The following is a 15,256-nucleotide window of genomic DNA, read 5'->3' on the forward strand; positions in this document are numbered from 1 at the left end:
TCTTCTCTGTTGTTTGCCTGTCAAAGTCTTTTCCGGAGAGAGTCACAAAGCACAACTAATCTTTTTCTTAACTGTGCCTTTTCCCCTGACTGAAACCAGAAAATGAATGGGTCTGAGCTGCCTGTCACTACTTGAACCAATTAAGCAGAGACAGGGTTGAATCATATATGAGCATTTTATTTTCTAACTAGAGGCCTGGTGCATGAAAATTCATGCACTGGAGGGGGTCCCTCAGCGCAGCCTGCCCCCTCTCACGATCTGGGAGCCCTAAGGAACGGGAGGCAACCTGGCGGTCAGGGGAAGGCAACGCCTTATCACACCTCTGCTGCTGCCACTGCCAGCAGCGCAAGCCTCAGCCAGCTCTAGTTACCCAAGCCTCGGGAGGCCCTGGAAGCCTGGGGTGCTGAGGGGACTGGTGGACTCTGGAGGCAGGCATGCAGCAAGGCCGGGCCCGCTTGGGGGTGGGCCTGGCCTTGCCACATGCCTGCCACCCCAGCGGGGCTGAGGGGACTGGGCGCCACCATCTTGTGGCTGTGGGTGCTGCCATCTTTGAGGGCAAGGCAGTCAATTAGCATATTCCCTCCTTATTGGTTGTGGGTGCCGCCATTTTTGCGATGGCATGAGGGTCAATTAACATATTCCCCCTTTATTAGGTAGGATATTGCAGGCAACATAGGAGAGCAGCAGGTCATCCACAAAAATTTACTCTACCCACCCACCCCCATAAACCAGCTGCTTATTGATAGATCGTCCCTCCCCGCAACTGGTGGGTGGAGTTATGACGTTACCGGCGTCTGCTGCCAAGATATCCCCGAGACATTGAACCACCAATCAGCACGTGCCGAGTGCCCTGGGGCCCACCCCTTCCCATTCAGCCCTGGGCCCAACCCCTTCCTGTTCCTTCCCTCAGAAGGCCGTCTCCACCCCTCCATTGCAGCTGTTCTCCTCTCTCTCCATCTCTCTGTCTCTCCGTCTGCGGAGACAGCCCAGTTGGGTCCCTCCTTCTCCTCCTCCCCCTCCCCTAATCCTGGTTTCTCTACCTCCTCCGTAATGAATCTCGCTCGTTACTGCAGAATAAACCTCCCCTTTAATATGTCTTGGTCTCTGACTTCTGTTTCCTGCCCCTCAAATCTTACACTTATTTTGGTTAGAAGGACAAAGGTTACTTAGGTAAAATGGTTACAGGTTACAGGTGTACAGGTACAGGTGGGGGTTACAAAGAACAGGCACCTCCAGACTCCATTGTTTTGGCAACAAGGTTGTTAATCTTCCCATGAAGATAGGCAGTTCTCAGATAAGGAGAATGGACCGCATTTTGAGGTTAATTCCCAGACAGGTCAGAATGCACTTTCTTTAATCAGAACAAAACAATCACAGTTAACAGCATGATTAATATTTCTTATAACTATAGCTAGTCCCCACTATTCTATTTCTCCCTCCTACCCCTAACATGACCATGGGCAGACTTGATGACAGTCCTGGCAGTGTTTCCTAAACAGACCCCACCCTGATCAACTCTCCAGTGTCTGTGCTGTAATGGTGGCCACATGATTGCAAGGTGGGTCTGAGATGGGAGATGACTGACCAGGCCTGAGGCCATAGCCACTATGAGTCTCCCTCTCCTTGCTTCCTCTCATGAAGCCTCAAACCAGGGCAAGATGGGGCCTTGGTCATCCCAGGGAGACAGACCTACCCCTCCTAAAACTGCCCCCAAAGAGGAATGGGGTCCAGTTAGGACAGGTCTTCTAAGAGAAGCTGGAGATGCAGCCTGTTTTGTTGAAATATCCCAATGTTTAAATGTTAGCAACTATTAACTTTCAACACTTTGTGAACTAAAGGAAACATGTGAAATAGTTGGGTTTGGCCCTGGAGCTACTAGTTTGAGATCCTTGTCTTAGTGAGTGAGGCAGGCTGGAAGGGGGCTGCAGGGTCTGCCCCTTGACCCCCATCCCAGACATGTAGCCTTCTCCCTCCTCCTTCCCTGTAATTCCCACTCATACCCAAGACTCCAAGCCAGGCGTCCTCAAACTACGGCCCGCGGGCCACATGCGGCCCGCCGAGGACATTTATCCAGCCCGCTGGGTGCCGCTGCCTGTCCTGCTTAGCAGCCGACTCATCCCGGGCCCCCAGTGCACATAGGAATTTGATCATAGTTTTTTTTTTAAACTATAGTCCGGCCCTCCAACCGTCTGAGGGACAGTGAACTGGCCCCCTGTTTAAAAAGTTTGAGGACCCCTGCTCCAAGCCATCACTCCTTCAGTGATGACAAATGGAGTGTAGGCCTGTCAGCAAATCTGGTCCTCTATGCCCACCTGCCCTCACCACCCCACCTCAGCTCCTGCAAGGCCTCCATGATGGTTTGTGGAGGGATAAGAGCACTTTCATTATTTAACAACTACTTCATGAACACCTACTATGTGCCAGGCATGGTTCTATAATTTGGATGAAATTCATTGGGAGTGTTACAGGCCTAAGGTTCGTGTTTAAAGCAAAATGTGGGGTTTGAGTCTGAGTTTGTTGTCTCACAAAATCGAAGAATGAAATTGTGGACAAAAACAGTTTAGCAGAACCAAAGTTTCTTGAGAGAAGCCAGTCCTAGAAAAGGTGGAGCTGGGGTTCGGGGCAGTGTCCAGAGCTTCTGTTCCATGTTGTAGCTGGGTGTAGTTCAGCATCCATGAGAATGAAAGTCTGTTAGTCCATGTGTGGAGGCCCCATATGGCCATAAGCCACGTGGGTGCAGGGAAGCATGCCCTCCCCCCGCTTCACGTCAGAGAGAAGAGAGAGGAGCACGTGCTTCCTTTGCTAGCTTCTGATAGGTTCTTTCAAAGAATTCTGCCTTAATAACATTCTTGGAAGCTGTTATTGCAAGCTGCCTGTCTTAGCAACATTCATACATTCCGCCAGCTGGGTTCTCTGGTTTTACTTCCTCCCCATCATGGTCCCTGTTCCTGTCTACCTAGCTTCTATCTATCTCCTCAGTGTAACCAATGCTTCAGAATGTCACTGGAAAGGAACTGGACTGAGACCGGTCTGCCCAGCACAGTCTAGAATGTGTGGGTTCTTGACTTCGTGCAGGAAAGATTTCAAGATGTGAGTCCAGGTGATTTTGAGAGTATGTTTATTAAAGCTGGGACAGAGAAATAAAGGAAGGTCTTAGGATGGAGAAAGCAAGAATCCAGCAACCAGAGTAAGCCCAGGCAGAGCTGCTTTTTGACTCACTAAAAGGTTAGGCAGGAGGGTCCTTGGAGATAGGATCAGAGAGTTAGCCAGGGCCAAGCTGCTGCTGTCCTCTGCTCCCCTTGTTGCAACTCTAATCGGCACCCTTAGAGCTTAGGAGAAAGAAGGCAAAGATACACCCTAAGGAAGGATGGGGAGGGAGGCTCAAGGGGAAGCAAGCACTGGCATCCTCTGTCTTAAGAGTTTTTTTTTTTTTTTTTTTTTTTTTCTGTTTTCTAATGGTAGGAATTTTAGGGGAGGTTTCAGGTTTTAGGTGAGGGTCTCAACAGAATATTCATCAGCTTTCTAGGTGTGTCCTTTGATATACTGATGAATAAAAATGAGGGTCATTCTCTGGTCAGTTTCACCTTCAAAGAATGCGGCTGGAAAGGAACCAGAACCAAGGCTGGTCTGCCCCACATGGTCTTGAATGTGTAAACCATTTGTTCCTAAGTGTCTTTGGTTAGGAAAGATACTGCGATTTATTATCTGGCTGTAAACTGTTCAGCCATTTTTAAACCATCTGTCTCAGTTTTCCTCATTCCACTTGCCAAGGAATTTTCCTAGCTTCTTACTAATCTCCTCAAAAAGAAAGGCCAATATTCAATAGGTCAGAGTTTGGAGCAAGGGTTTATTGATCAAGAAGGCCTAGCTCAGGAGGATAGGAGAAATGATTCTTAAATGCATCTTCAGAGTCTGCGCTCCAGGCATCTTCTATTGTTGAGGGAAGGGAGGAGGGGAGAGGCAAGGGGTGGATGCTCGCCTTACACAGTTAGACAGGGAGGTGTCAAAAGGAATCCAAGGAATAGTGGGACATTCAACCCTTTGGTCCTTTGGTCCCCCTCTTACCCGCCCCTCGAGAGAGAGAGAGAGAGAGAGAGAGAGAGAGAGAGAGAGAGAGAGAGAGAGAGAGAGAGAATCCTCTTAAGGAGACTCCTGTGAAGCTTTGAAAAAGCCATTACTTCCGCCTTCCTCCCCGTCGCCACGGAAATGGGCTGCACCGACGCCTCGGGGCGAATTGGGGCGCGGCTGCCGCCCTCTGGGGGGCGGGGCGGCGGAGCGGGCGCCCAAGCGGCGGGCGGCCCTTGGGTTCACGTGGCCAGCGCCCGACTGCAGGTCTCCCCTTGCGGCCGCGGGGACTGCGGAGCACAGGCAGCGGCGGTCGGAGTGGTGGCACGGCAGGCCTGCAGGAAGTCCTTCCCCTCTGACCGAGCACTGGTGGAAAGGAGTGCCGTGGTAACTGTAACCAAAGGAGGCATGGTGCTTCCAGAAAAATCTACAGGAAAAGTATTGCAAGCAACAGTAGTCGCTGTTGGATCGGGCTCCGAGGAAAGGGTGGAGAGATTCAACAAGTTAGCGTGAAAGCTGGAGATAAAGTTCTTCTAGAATATGGAGGCACCAAAGTAGTTCTAGGCGACAAGGATTATTTCTTATTTGGAGATGGTGACATTCTAGAAAGTATGTAGACTGAAATAAATCACTATTGAAACGGCATCATGTGACACTGCCATTCCACTGAAGTTCTGAAATCTTTCATCATGTGAATAATTTCCGTGTCTCTTTTGTAATAAACTGATGCTATCCACACTAATGACATCCAGTGTCTCTTAAAATTTAGTTTCACTGTGCTTACAAACAAAAAAGAAAAAAGAGAAGAGAAAAGAAAAACCGTCATTACTTGGTGCATATTTCCCCACCTCTTTGCTGAGGTGGGCTGCTCAAGCCTCCAGCGGAATTCTCCTCGTTAGTCAGCACATCTACAGCAGCAGGCGTAGCCTGCAGGCCATCAGAGAGGAAGCATTTCGTTCTGTTACTGGAGGAGACGGCTTGCCAGCAGGGGAAGCAGGAAATCAAAAAAGCAAAGAAGTTTCTTCGAATATGCTTTAGAGATAGATAAGTCATAAGGGAATGGAAAAGGCTGAGGGTGGGTATGATTTTAAATAGTGTGATTGTGGGAAATAGGCCTCTGTGATCCATCTCCAGCATAGTCAACTTTTCATGGAAATGCTAACTGAACTTCCCCAGGGCGAACAGGATGTAGGGAGGAGGGAAGAGGATACAGGAACAAAGAACTGTGTACGTGAACCAGCACCTCGGTGGGAACTCCCCAGGCACCCAGGATGAAACACCTGCCTGAGCTGGAAGGGGGGTGGAGACAACTAGAAAAGGCCTCAGCCCTTTTTTTTTAAATGGCTCAGTCGGAGACAATCAGACCTAGACCAAGTGTGAGGAAAACTATTAACCCCACAGTACTCAGCCAATGAGGAACCAGAGGAGGGACTCACACCCTAGGGATAAATAGCCTGTGATCACTGCTCTGTGTGTGCCTGTTCAAGACGGACACCCGCTCTTGCAAGAATGTTTTAAAAGTCTCGTTTTCACCATACTTCTGTCTCTGAATTTGGACAGGTGAGCATTTCTCACAGTGATCAGGGAAGGCCACATGAGAAGGTGGCATTTGAGTCAGAACTTGAAGAATATAAGGGAATAACCCCTGGTGACATGTGGAAAGAGGCAGACAGGGGGAGCAACTGCTGCAAAAGCCCAGAGGCAGAAACATGCCTGGAGTGTTCCAGGAATAGAAAAAGACAACAGAGTGACAATGGTGTTAATTTCAAGGGGCTATGTCCTGGAATGGCCGTCCAAGTTGAGGTATCTCCACCCTCAGCTTGCCTAGTCTCTAAGATGGAGAACACAATCCAGTAAGCCCCAGGGCCTGATCCAACCATTGGGTATATTTTATTTGGTCTTCAAAGTGTTAAATTTAAAAAGTCAGTTGCCAGTACTTAAAAATCAGGAGATAACATAATAAAAACCAACATTTCCAGCTTCTCTTGGTGGATGATGACATCAAAGTGTGATAGGCAGTTAGACAGACATGAGCAGAGCAAGAACGATGGGCCAGATACAGAAGGTCACCAGAGTGGAAAGCCCTGAGTATCCAGCAAAGGACAGTTGTAGGTGGGTGACCTTTCCTCCCCTAGCATATTGCTGGTCATTGGGTTTGGCGCCCATGACCTTTCCTCCCTAGAGATAACTTCTAGGCCTCAGTTGTATTTCAGCTCCAGGCCCAGAAAAGCAGCAAAACCAGCCACAACTGACCTTAGGACCAGCTGCTTTGGATAATGAACCCCTGCCCTGGCACAGGCCAATCAATCAGTGGCCACCTAGAGCCTGAAAGGACACACCTGGAAAGCTGATGGCTATTAAGATCTTCCCCTGGGACCTCCCTAAAAATCTCTATCCTTTAAACCCTGGACCCAGCATGCTCCTCCTCCAGGAGCAAGCCCGCATGCACCTTTCCCTCTCCCCTTCCCCTCCCCTGGCCCTCAGGCACATTACCATTATCTTCTTCACTCCCACGCTCCAAGGGCCCTTCCTTTGCCCCATAACTTGTTTCCTCAGTCCATTTCTTCCACAAATTACTTCTTCTACCTCTGAGATTTTATAAATAAACTAGAGACCCGGTGCACTAATTCATTTACCAGTGGGGTCCCTCTGGATCGGGCCAAAACCTTCTCTCCGACATCCCCTGAGGGGTCCCAGATTGTGAGAGGGCACAGGCCAGGCCAAGGGATCCCACCAGTGCACATCGGGGCTGGGGCGAGATGGGTGAGGTTGGCCAGTTGGGGAGGGACCATGGGAGGACATGTCCAGCCCATCTCACCCAGTCCAAATCGGCCAGACCCCAGCAGCAAGCTAACCTACCGGTCAGAGCATCTACCCTCTGGTGGTCAGTGCGTGTTATAGTGAGCGGTTGAGCAGCCTTAGCATATCATTAGCATATTATGCTTTGATTGGTTGAATGGACAACCGGATGGCCAGACACTTAGCATATTAGGCTTTTATTATATAGGACTAGAGGCCCAGTGCATGAATTCGTGCACAGGTGGGATCCCTCGGCCTGGCCAGCGATCGGGGCTGATCAGGGCCATCTCGCCCAGTCCTGCCTTGAGCATCTGCCCTCTGATGGTCAGTGTGCATCATAGCTACTGGCCGATTGTCTGGTTGTCTGGTCGTAATGGTTGCTTAGGCTTTTATATATATAGACTAGAGGCCCAGTGCACAGATTTGTGCACTGGTGGGGTCCCTTGGCCTGGCTGCGGGGATCAGGCCGAAACCAGTTCTCTGACATCTCCAAGGGGTCCCAGGTTGCAAGAAGCACAGGCCAGGCCGAGGGACCCCACTGGTGCATGATTGGGGCCGGGGAGGGACCGTGGGAGGGCTCCAGGATGTGTCCGGCCTGTCTCACCCAGTCCCAGTCAGGGCCAATCAGGGCCGGCAGGCTGGAGAGGGACCATGGGAGGTTGGCCGGCCAGGGAGGGACTGCGAGAGGGCTCCAGGGCATGTCTGGCCAGTCTCACCCAGTCCTGATCAACCAGACCCCAGCAGCAAGCTAAACTACCGGTCAGAGCCTCTGCCCCCTTGTGGTCAGTGTGTGTCATAGTGACTGGTCGAACAATTGAATGGTTGGAGGGACAATTAGCATATTAGGCTTTTATATATGTAGACTAGAGATCTGGTGCATGAATTCATGCATGGGTGGGGTCCACCGGCCTGCCCCTGTGGGGGCCATTGGGCCAGGTTGGTGGTGGGGGAGGAGCTGTGGGAGGTTGGCTGGCCCTGCCCCTGATGGGGAGCTGATCGGGGGTGGTGCTGGCTGGGGGAGGTTGGCCAGCTGGCCCCACCCCCAATCAGGATGGGGGGGTGATTGGGGGTAGGGCTGGCCAGGGGGAGGGGTTGCAGGCAGTTAGTGTACATCCCACCAGGTCCCCCAAGACCAAGAACTACACAGGTGCCCCAAGAGCACCAGTGAGGTGTGTTCTTTTCTGCCCTCCCTCAGTCTCCTCCACGAGCATCAGGGCCACAGGAGGTGCGGTGCTTCATGGGAGTTGTGGTGTGCTTCCTCCACAAAGGGCCCTCCTGTAGACTGAGCTCTGGGTTTCCGAGAACTATGCCTCCTGGCATACCCAGCGCCAGGTCGACCTTATCTGTCAGCACAGAGTGGAGGACCCAGGAAGCTGGCTGCAACAGAAGGAGGAAATGTGCTTGTGCGCTGGTCCAGCCTGTCCTGTTTGTCCCAATCATTGTAAACAGGCAGATGCAGGGCGGGATAAGAATGAGGCGCCTGAGGCCAGCCAGGGGCACAGCGCAGGAGGAGGCTGTGGTGGCAGTGTGAGTGAGAGGAGGTGGTGGCTGCGGCACAGGTGGGTGGTCATGCGGTGGCATGCAGGGGTCGCAGTGCATTCCCCTCACGTGCCCGGGGAGCTCTCTCTGCACCCACTTCACAGTAGTGTCTGTCAGACTGCCTGTGGGGCTGGGCTGGAGTTGGGGGTGAGGGGCGTGGCTGCCCCTAGTGTGGGTTCTTCCAGGCAGGCTTTTCCTCAGTTCTCACCCTCTTTGCTGTGCATTCCTCCCACTTCCCAGCCAGGCCTCCTTCATGGCAGCTGCATTTGTAATTTGGTGCTCTCGAGGTCTGGAGGAGCACAGCCAGGAACCGAGCCCCTGCCCCCTGGGGCTTTAGGCCTCAGGGCAGTTCTTGGGCACCTTGGAGCGGGAGAGAGGGGTAGGGGGGGCTAATCAGGGGCAGGACCAGTTGGGGGGAGGGGCCTCAGTGGGTTGTGGGGGGCAATCGGGGCCTGGATCACACTGGTTGGCTGCTGCAGTGTGCATCATAGCCACTGGTTATTCCAGTCATTCTGGTTGTTCTGCAGTAATGGTCACTGGGCTTTTATATATATATAGACAGATGTTCTCTTATAGTTGAAGTCTTGGCTCTGAATTCTTTCCTAGGCAGAACTCAAGCACCGAGTGTTAGGGTCACAGAAGGAGGGATGCAGAGGTGGAAAGTGGTAAAGAATTATGAATTTATTAGATCATCTGGAAAACCAGATGGGCTGAGCCCCAAAATGGTGCCGGCAGCCAGGGACCAGGAGTCAGAGATTTTAAAGGACTCTAGATGGGATTTTTCTGGGAAGAGAATTCTCTGGGTGGGTCCAGATCCTGGGAAAGTCCCAAGGGAAAAGATAATGGTTTTAGCAAGTGGAATGTGGCCTTATTGAAAGGAAATGTAATGGAATGTCAGTGTGAAGTGATCTAAAGGTCAGTTCCCAGGGGATAGGGTATCCATTCAATTATTTAATCCAACCTGTTAGAAATAAGGTGAGCCCACAAACCAGGGGTCCTGGTAGAACACGAAGGATAGTCAGGAGCCAGACAGTAAGGCTCCTGCAGGAGGATGTGCAACCAACACAGGGTCTGGTAGCATGCACACTGAGTGGGCGGTCTGCTTGGGTTTTATCCCTGACACATGCAATCTGTCCCTCTCTTGATTGGTCAGAGCTTAGGTTCACATTCTCTTGTGATTGGCTAATTTAAAGAAAAAAAGGGAGGGGTTGACCTTTGCCATTTCAAAATGGTGGTTGCCTACACTCCCTTCTTTGACAGGAAAGATTACTTGTTTATTCTCACAATTCCCCCCTTTTCTTAGGATGGAACTCTTTTCTTCAAACTCGGGCAGCATTAGCTGACTACATGCTCTGCAGTATTTAGAAGAAGGAGATCATCTTGCTGTTTGGTCAATGTGGTTTCAATTAACCTTTGGATAAGACCTCTCATACAAGGGATGATATAACATCCCATTACTGCAACTCCTAACCCGATTATCAAAGAGGTGAATATAGACACCATCATCCCCTTCCATTTTCCAAACCATTGCTCTAGTAAATCAGAGAAAGAATCCTCAATTTCAGGATTCTCAGAGAACTCATTAGCTAAAGTTGCCAATCCCTGTGGGGCCTTAGTAATGGCTGCGTCTGGAGATGTGTTGTCAGGGATGAATGTACAACACTGGCCCCCCAACATTACACATACTGCTCCTTTTTCTGCCAGAATCATATCCAAGGCCAACCTATTCTCCCACATCATCCTGCTGGTGGCATCTAGTTGTTCAGCTATACCTTTAACTGCATCTTAAGTATAGTTAACAAACCTTTGCTGGTTATAGTAAATATAATTAACCCAATCCACATTTTTGTTGATGGTTGACCACCAGAATTCAAATCCTGCAGCAATCTGATTTTTAGCCTTAAACTCCTTGGCACTCCTCCTGAACCCCAATGGAATCTCTATAAATATGGGGATTAAAGGAGCCCCCTGGACTCTCTTCTTCCTAGTCTGTCCACTGAAAAAGGTTCTGATATGCCAAAGTGAAAGGGATAGTCAACTGTATTAGAGCGCAAGTTCTGCTCCAGTTGCTGGGCAAGGCCAAATGTAATGGTCCCCCACAATACCACCAGACATCAGCATGGGGTATCGACAGTGCAGAATAATTGACTTCTAAGGATACTCAGCCATTTAAGCATCTGGATAAATTTTTCATAAACTCTGAGTACTGTTTCCCCCCCACCCCCGCCACACACACACACAAACACCTTGAGAGGCAGGAGGTATAGTTCACATCGGGGGCTGGATTGTTTTGGGGGACCCTTGCTCTTTACCTCTGTTGGATGGGAACAACAGGGAGAGAGTCTTACAGGAAGGGTTTCCCCAGGTGGTTTCCTCCTGATACAGGGCAAGCATACATTCCATCCTGTTACTGTCTGAGGTCCATCCGAATGGAAATGGGACCACTTGGGCCTCTAGCCTTCCTGCTGCACAAGTGTAACAGTCGCTTTTATTTAGGGCGCGTACAGAATATTTAATCCATTCCACCCAGGCATTAGTTTCCTTATATCCTACTTCTATTTGCATGCTGGTGGCAGTGGTCTAGGGCGGTGGTCGTCAAACTGCGGCTCGCAAGCCACATGTGGCTCTTTGGTCCCTTGAGTGTGGCTCTTCCACAAAATACCACGGCCTAGGCGAGTCTATTTTGAAAAAGTGGCATTAGGAGAAGTTTAAGTTTAAAAAATGTGGCTCTCAAAAGAAATTTCAGTCATTGTACTGTTGATATTTGGCTCTGTTGACTAATGAGTTTGCCGACCACTGGTCTAGGGGATCTTTTCCTGTGACATCTACTCCTAAATGTAGTCCTAGACAATCTCTTGGCCTAAAGGCTGAAAATTCCAAGTCATTCAAGTTATCTATAATCAATAACTTAACTGGGTAAGCATGATCCTGATTATACACATTTCCCCTGCAATTTACCAGAGCCCTAAAGCAAATAGACAGCTTACAGTTTCTTTGGTGTTAATTTCAAGGGGCTAAGTCCTGGAATGGCCATCCAAGTTGAGGTATCTCCACCCAGAGAGGCTGGTGGTACACCCCCAACCTGAGTGGGATGGGTCCAACCTTGTTCTGCAGTCCAAACAGCAGTCTCAGTGGTAATGTAGTCTCCTGGTTGATGGTGAAGAGCTGGGAACTCAAGAAGACGGGGTTGAGCCAGGAGGCCTTCTAATCTGACAGACATTAAAATAGAAGAGATAGCCAGTACATAGTTCTTAAGAAATTGTCCCTAGTCTCCATTGTAGGGAGATCTTGAGATACCAGGGCCTATTGGAATCACCTAAAGCCAATTCTAGGTCAAGAAAAAGTTTAACTTCATTTGTCCTTGGGTGTGGTCAGCAAATTACACTAGTTGGATTTCTGCTACCTGTCTCCCTGAGTACATTCATATAAACTTTTTACCCTCTTGTTAGGGAGGCAAAATGTAAATCATTTACTCTTAAGTGTCCTTGGTTTATGGAAGATGGGATTTACTAGATAGCTCCAAATTGCTGTTTAACCATCTCAGTTTCCCTATTCTACTTGGCCTGGCTTACTGGCCTGTATCATTTATATAACTTATTTTCAAGAGTTCTTTTTACAAACATTCCTCAACTTTTACAAACCCTTCCTCACAAATCTTACAACTTTCAGAACCCACTTTCTTTTTCCTTCAAAATGACACCAAAACCATAATTTTTTTCCAATTAGTTAGAATTCTTAACCCTTAGAAACCTTAATTTTTAGGTGGCATGTAAGTAATTAACATTCCTCAGATTAGGAATACATTCACAATTTTAAGAGATATTTTAAATAAAATACAAGACTTATTATTCATCAACAGATTCAAATCCATCCTCTAGATTCTCCATATGAGGCAAACTGAGATTAATATTTCAGTATCCTGGTATTTCAAAATACCTAGATATTTAATAATTTTTTTTTTTACCATTTAACCCAGCAAACTCAAAGTTTTAAGTTACTAAAACTTTGGAAGTTACTAAAAGTTTTTGGAAAACTATGTTTAGGCATATATAACTATTATCATATACACTTAATTTTTTTTTTTATATTTACAACAACTTTGAGATTTTAAAGCTAACTATTATTACCCAAGGCATTTTATTGGCAATTTTGTAACAGGGACAACTTACCAGCCTCCCGTGGCTTTAATGTGAAAGTACTATTTTATTTTATTTTTCTTTATAAAACCGGGAGTGACCCTGCCTCCCCGCTCCCCACATTGCTATCTCTCCAACTTGCTAGAGGGCACTTCTGCAGATCTGCTTCTCCCAGTGTTAGAGGCAAAAATCTGGAAATTGTATGCCCCCAAAACCTGGTAGTCAACTTTGGATCTGGAAGTCAACCTTGGAATGTGGTCCATTCCCATTCAAGACCTGCCTATGATCATGGAAAGATTAACAGCGTTGTTGCCCAAACAATGGAGTCCCATCCCAGCCCACATCACTTACTTCCCCAGGCCTGTAATCCCTACTTCCTCATGTAATCTTTGTCCCTAAGTTCATAAACCAGTGAAGAGCAAACTAAGTCCCCAAAAGATAGAAAGCAAGCAAAGTAAATTAGTAACCTAAATTACATTACAGACATACAGATAAGAACTCTCACTAGTTAAGAGTTTCAGGCGGCTGATGCCCTGAGAGGGAAAGAAAGAAGAGTCCCCAAGATTAAGAATTCTTGGCAGCTGCTGGGATGTTCCTGCAATCTCTGCCACATGTTCAGCCTTGCTACAAATAGCTGGGTCCCCCAAAGTGGGGCATGCCCCATCTTTAAGCAAATTAAACCAAACAACAAAGAGACACAAAACATCAACAGAAACACTCTTATATACAATATTTATAGGTGCACACAACCCACAGATAAAGCTTCTCATCATGTTCCTTGTCTGTCCAGCCAGGCACCACAGAATGCCCTGTATAAAGCACCACCAAAGCAGAACAATATTTCTTGTCCCTGGTTTGGGGACTATCCCCCTCCTCCCTGATCCTCAGCATTCTCCTCAATGGACTATCTGGGGAATGTATTCCCTGGGCCTAGAATTTTTGTTTCCCATCCTCAGAAAGTCCCTTGTGACTATTCTATGTGTCCTGTGTGCTCAATACTCCATACTGGAGATTTCTTGCACTCCCCAAGATTCGCTTCATCCCTCTCTGGACATTGCCCTTGTGGGAGAATAGAACTGCAGATTAGAGCTCCACACTCACTTTTTGTCCCAGACACATCCCAGTCACATATATTTGACTTCTGAGGATACCCAACCACCAAGGCAGTACTTATAGTCCAGTTTCCCACCGTGGCTCATGCATGAGGTTATCTGGTTGCACAGTGCTTGCTTGGGCCCTTCCCACATTGCTGGCTGACTCTCGAACCAGAGCTTGTAGTTGGCCCAGGGGGTAATGGCCATCCATTCTCACTGAGGCCGCTGCAACTTGGCAGCGGGACACGTCTCCTCAGGAGAGGGGTCCAATGGCCTCCCGTAATGACCAATGGAATCCCAGGTGGGCCCCCAAAATTGTTAGAAAGAAGGTGAGCCCCAAAACCAGGGGTCCTGGTAGAACACAAAGGATACTTGGGAGCCAGACAGCAAGGCAAATATCTTTACTTCTGGGGAAGGGTGCACACCAACACAGGGTCTGGCAGCATGCATACTGAGCAGGCAGTCCGCTCGGGGTTTTATTCCTGATGCACGCTGTCTGTCCCTTACTGTTTTTTTTTTTTTAATAAATCTTTATTGTTCAGATTATTACAGGTGTTCCTCTTTTTTTTCCCCCATAGCTCCCCTCCACCTGACTCCCCACCCCACCCCATGCCCTTAACCCCCGCCACTGTCTTCATCCATGGGTGTAAGATTTTTGTCCAATCTCTTCCCGCACACCTCACACCTCCTTCTCCCTGAGAATTGTCAGTCCACTCCCTTTCTATGTCCCTGATTCTAGTATATTCACCAGTTCGTTCTGTTCTTCAGATTTTTTATTCACTTGATTTTTAGATTCACTTGTTGGTAGGTATGTATTTAATGTCATTTTGTTGTTCATAATTTTTATCTTTACCTTTTTCTTCTTCTTCCTCTTCTTAAAGAATACCCTTCAGCATTTCATGTAATCCTGGTTTGGTGGTGATGAACTCCTTTAGCTTTTTCTTGTCTGTGAAGCTCTTTATCTGACCTTCAACTCTGAATGATAGCTTTGCTGGGTAGAGTAATCTTGGTTGTAGGTTCTTGCTGTTCATCACTTTGAATATTTCTTGCCACTCCCTTCTGGCCTGCATAGTTTCTGCCGAGAAATCAGCTGACAGTCGTATGGGTACTCCCTTGTAGGTAACTAACCGTTTTTCTCTTGCTGCTTTCAAGATTCTCTCTTTGTCTTTTGCCCTTGGCATTTTAATTATGATGTGTCTTGGTGTGGTCCTCTTTGGATTCCTCTTGAATGGAGTTCTGTGTGCTTCCTGAACTTGTAAGTCTACTTCTTTCACCAGGTAGGGAAAGTTTTCTGTCATTATTTCTTCTAATAGGTTTTCAATATTTTGCTCTCTCTCTTCTTCTGGCACCCCAAAAATTCAGATGTTGGTACACTTAAAGTTGTCCCAGAGGCTCCTTACATTATCTTCATATTTTTGGATTCTTTTTTCTTTTTGTTTTTCTGTTTTTTGTTTTCTCATATTTCAGATCTTTGGTTTGATTCTTGGGGTACATTGATCTACAGTTGAGTTTCTGTATATTCTTTATTTTAGACAGTGCATGCTTAATTTCTGACTGGTCCTTTTCCATTTTTTTTGGCATTCTCATGAAGGTCCTTGAAGGTCTCACTAAGCTCCTCGGAGG

This window comes from Plecotus auritus, assembly GCF_963455305.1.
Source record: "Plecotus auritus genome assembly, chromosome: 10".
Classification (NCBI taxonomy): Eukaryota; Metazoa; Chordata; class Mammalia; order Chiroptera; family Vespertilionidae; genus Plecotus; species Plecotus auritus.